Consider the following 5,551-nt stretch of genomic DNA (forward strand, 5'->3'; position numbering starts at 1 on the left):
TTAGCGAAATTAAATATACTATCAAATTTTAAGTTATTGATATAAAACATACTTATCGATCTAGATAGTTTTTAAAATGCTCATTTTTCAAGAGAATAGAAAACAGGCATCACATTTCAAAGAAATGAAGGTGTCTTGAATGAAGATGTCTTAACAGTTTTAAGATGAAATATTGATCGATATGTCAAACGCTTGTTCTTGATGATAAATATTACAAGCACTTCAAATTTTGTCAAGTTCAAAAAAAATTCTTGTAAAACAAAAATATTCACTATCTTGTTCTTAAAATTCAAAAATGAAACATTTCCGAGATGTATTGATAACTTCTAATAATGGCGATTACATTCGTAATTACTTTTCCACTATGCAGACAGTTTATGTATTGATAAATTTTTGTACTAAATATACATTTGCGAAATTATAATTAGATCCATTAGTCCATTTTTGTAAAAAGCTCTGAATTCTCTTATGTACTCAATAAATGCTCCAGATGGTGTCTGTTGTGTCGTGATCACCTCGGTCAAAAAGGTCAGCATCTGAAAACATTTGAATTAGCATAGATTAGATTTGAAACCATCAAAAAGAATGCTATGAAATTCAAAAATATAAGTGAATATATCTGCATCGATAATGCAAAAAACCGCTAGGAAGAATTCGCTTAAGATTTCACTATAAATAAAAGCGAGAAAATAGATCTTCATTTTAGTTAGGATTATTTAAAAGTACCGACACTTGGTCTTTTGAAAATGAAACTGTTTATAATGATTCAGTTTTTTTAAAATTCACAATGAATTATATATTGCGTCAAAATCTCCCGGGAACTTCGCGTTTATTTATTCTCCGAGGGTCAGAATTAGCGCAAATAATGAATGCTCAAATTGCCGTCCAAGAGTCGCAGTTATTGGTTGGACTTCAATATACAGTAGGGATATTTTTGCCATTCTATTGCAATATTGTTAGAACTACTTAAGTGTTCTAAATACGAACGCATTAGTGCACAATGGAGAAAAAACAAGGACCGAAGCTTCGCTTAAGGAACATGCACATTTACTTTCTGTTGTAACTGAAATTTTCTGAATTATCACTTAAATATTCGAAAAGGAAATTAATTTGGCGATTTTACTGATACTACATTATACCGGTTATTGCGATTAACGAAGAATTTTAGATTATATTTTAAATATCAACTGCAATATATTTGATTCGTTCCGAAAAATGAGTTTACCGGAGGCTTAAAGGAGGCAGGAAACAATTATACGGAAACATTCCCCCCTCGTTTTTCAGAGACGCAGGCCTGAAAAGGTTTCTAGTCATGCATCTCCCTAGTTACGGGAAGATGCAGGATGCTTGTACAAGTATACTCCATTCTATGACGGCAAATTCCTTTAACAACTGCTTAGATACCCCGCTTTGACACGCATATTAATTGCTTATTATGTTAAGGGGTAGGTGAAATTGCTGCATCTATTTCAGTAATTATTTCCAAGAAATTATGGCTCATGTTTCTTCATTGCCTTCGGGATACTTACTGAAGGATCCAAATAAAATGGCTATCTAGCCTAATGTTGTGGTAATTTTATTACTATTCAGGAACTTACCACGCCCTTGAATTCCAAATACTTCGAACTCATCTTCTGAGAACATCCTCCCCTCATCAAGCAGAATTGGCGTCTAAAGGCGTTTGTGTAGAACCGAGAAAGGCGTATTTACGATGATGTTTCTGGTTCAAAATCATGCCATCAATAAGGGTCCTGAATCAACTGACCTATGAACACATAAAATAAGAGTACATTTTTGTAGTTCTAATTATTTGATAAATCAAATAAAATAATTGTCACATTGAAATGAAAATTGTCTACGATTATAATTGGCACAACTTACCGGTATCACATTGGTATTGTTCCTTTATGGCCATCCAGATATCTTCTACACATAATACTTTATGGTTGGAGCTCAAAGGACATTCATTCCACATGAGGAGTGTCGTACCATTGCATGCCATTGTCCAAATAAATGACATCAAATGTATGTTCTGCACCGTGCGCTGTTAAATATCAATTGCAGACGATTTTGCCACTGTTTTGATTGACATGACACATCTGATTCGAGTAAAAATGAAGAAAACCATTAAGAAACTTCTGGTATACATAAAGATATTTAAATTGATATTAAAGTTCTTACTTCTATTACTCCAAAAAATCATTCTAATTCACTTTGTTCTTTCTATTCATTTGTTGAAGACAGTATAAGAACGGCAGTCGCCATGGTTCTCACCAGTAACATACCACACATGCGCAATTTCAGTAATTCAGGTACTCGTCGCTTGGAAACTACTTGAGTGGATGATGCAGATACTGAAAACATTTCTTTCGCTTTCAATCCCCATACAGATTGCTTTTAAGTTTCGATAAATTTTTGGTCCTTTAGATGAGCTATATTACAAGCTTGAAATATTATGCTAAGCTCAAATTATGAGTTAAATCTTCTGGATCATTGTTCAATCGCAAGGTATTCGAATTCCAATATGCACTTAAAAGCTCCAGATATTTGTTGTGCTATGATCAATCACTTCGATCAAAACAAGCGACTATCTGAAAAGATTAAATATTTAAGACAAGATATGAAACCATTTATTAAAAATATTATAAAAGGCAATTGTATATAATTTACTTGCACTTTTAATGTATGAGTAATTCTTTAAAAAATTGAAAAGAATTTACTATCGCATTAACAGAGTTTAATTAACTGTATAAATTTTTTTAAGAGGAAATCTTTAAAGCTCACATGAGCCGGTTTTTCCTTTAAAATTAAATTATTCGCAAACTGTCGAACAATCTAAGACGTGCATTGATCTTCTCAAACAGATGCTCCAAATTTTTCGAGAGCTATAGGCGTATTTAGGAAAAGTGGTGCAGTTAATTTATTAATTATACATTAAGTCAAAACTCTTGATTGTACTTAGTATAATGGAGAATTGTTATTCTTAGTATTATTCGTTATTCTTACTATTATTCGTCAGTCGTTAGATCTTCAAAAAGGACCCATCACACGTAATGACATAATACACGAAATTTCATTTTAGAAACATTAAATTTTACCAAGGTTGCTATTCAAATTTTATGGTCAAGGTCATTTAAATGCTTGGGGAGAGAAACGAGTTTATCTATCTTCCCAAGAGGCATGTTTATGAACAATCATGACTAATGAAAGATCGAATAAATTTTTTTTAGAATAGTAATACGTTTGGTCATTGAAGAAAATAAGTTTCCTATAGGCTATGCCGAGACAAAACAGAATTATTTAGAAGCATTTCTTTGTCTTGCCATTTGTGATGGAATACCTTATCAGAAATGGTTCCTCGGACCATGCAGTAGTTCTCTTGAGACAACATGTAGATGTTCGTCAGACGCTGCCTCCATTCTGACGCGTTCAATTATTTCGAATCCTATACTCAAAAACACGTATTACACGCTTTTCAATTCTAATTCATATGTTGGGAAGTATCTAAAAGGACAGCGTTTATTTCAAATATTTCAAGATTATGTTTCGAGAAAATACTTTCTATACGAACCAAGTAAATTAGTTTCCAAATGCGATACTATTTTATTAATATAAATCACGCACTTACTGTGCCGTTAATTTCCAGTACTTGGGCATCTTAAGGAAATACTTGCTCGCATCCAGTATAATTGATGTAGATGAATGGCATGTACATGGGACAAAAAGCAGTACAGTCGGTAGTTGACGGGGTACCTTTATCAAGCAAAATGGCATGGATACAGGACATGATGCCCAGCTTATCTATACCTAATAAAATAAGTACATTTTTACAGTTCTCATTACTATGGATATAATCATGATTATATCCAATCTTTATTTCAATGACAATTATCATAAATAGTATAACTTACCGATATTACCTCTGTTCGAAACTGAGAAAAAATTTCGTGGCCATCCAGATAGCTGTTACCGGTACTTTCGTTGAAGCTGAAAGGGCATTTGGGAATGGCGTTGTGGCGTTTTGCTGTTTCCAGTAAACATGAAGTATTCTTTACAGTGAACTGCTACAAAACTGGAGGATTGTGCTTTCTTGATTTCTATGACGTTGCATTTGATGAGTGAAAAAGCTAATGAACCCATCAGAAACTTTCAGCTATTATTGAAACAGTTGAAAGATTTTTTTTACATCAAAAACTTCTCAAATTGACATTAATACATTCTGCTCATTTGTAGAAGAGGGCACAACAAAACACTCCATTCTTCTTTCCTCAATCAAATTAGACTAACAAGTAAAATCCACATAATTGTGGCATTTTCGTCGCTCAAAAGCTACTTGAGTGGAATATAGAGATATTATTTCTTCCCCAATCGCAATCTAAATACCAAATGGTTAGATTTCAATACGTCTTTCAAATAGTTAAGATTACAAATTGTTAAATATCTAAACGGGTAACTGTTTAATGATTACATTTTGGAAGGCTATGAACTACAAACATAATTATCTTTCACTTACGTTTTTTTTTTTTTAAATTTCGTTTATAATAAGAAAATTCTTTCATACAGAGCCAATTGCTTTGTCTTAATACATTATTTTGTACTCCTTTCAAGCATTATGAAGATAGGATAATTTTTTTACATAATCTTAGCAAAGAGATGTGCAATACGAAATTTAAGAAATTTCAATTAAGTGCAGAATATCTTCATTTTAGGGTATTCTATTTCGAATTTCAGGTAAATTCGCATTATTACATTTCTCTAAGTTTTTCCTATTCTTATTATACTCTATTACTTCCTTTCATTCAGTTCAAGATTAATTGCAGCATACGTGAAATCATTCAAACTTTCATTTTCGAGTTGTGTTGGGGAACGAATTAAACTTAGATTCTGGAAGAGTTCAAATAAGCTCAGTTACTTTCTTCAGTAGAAATTATAAGCATTAACAAGTAATATATAATTTCATTTTAAGTATTTTTTATCGAATAATTACAATTAATATAAATATGTATACACATATGACAGAATTGCAAAACTAAGTGGCAAAATAGAGCTTGGCGATAATTTGGCGACATGGTGAAGGATTTGGAGACCAAATAGAAATTACTGGACAAATTTAATTAGTATTTTTTAAAAACTGTATTAACTCCAAGTGTTATCCATTACAAGTATAAAATGTGTATTTGAACTTGAGTGAATGAATAAAAAGTACTTTATTAACGATTGAAAATTTGAACAAGATAAATATATATAGAGAGAGTGAGCTAATAGTAGGAATTGAAAAGATATCTGGTTATTTTAGTATTGATTGATACGCGAGAGAAATGACGTCGAATTTTGTTTTCTATCAACGTCGAATTTTGTTTTCTATCAGATGACAGATTGTTATATCAACTAGAGGAACATATGTGGGAGGGAAAAAAAAACGGAGGGCCACAAGAACACTTTTCGTATTATAAAGTTGGGAATTTCAATTCCAAAACTGAGGGGAAAAAAGAGTCCAAGTACTAAAAGTAATCGGAATAATCGATCAAGTAGTAATTGATCGTTATAGATA

The 5,551-nt window shown here is 31.9% G+C and overlaps 1 long non-coding RNA gene across 1 annotated transcript; it reads right to left on the reverse strand.

The window, feature by feature from the left end:
* Positions 1–210: 210 nt before the first annotated feature.
* Positions 211–2,289, reverse strand: LOC129987517 (uncharacterized). The gene is made up of 3 exons (XR_008785588.1): positions 1,882–2,289; positions 1,599–1,765; positions 211–536 (listed from the first exon to the last, which is right to left on the reverse strand). It is a non-coding gene; the product is annotated as an uncharacterized LOC129987517 (long non-coding RNA).
* Between the last annotated feature and the right edge of the window lie 3,262 nt (positions 2,290–5,551).

The sequence above is a fragment of the Argiope bruennichi genome, chromosome 10, assembly GCF_947563725.1.
Source record: "Argiope bruennichi chromosome 10, qqArgBrue1.1, whole genome shotgun sequence".
Classification (NCBI taxonomy): Eukaryota; Metazoa; Arthropoda; class Arachnida; order Araneae; family Araneidae; genus Argiope; species Argiope bruennichi.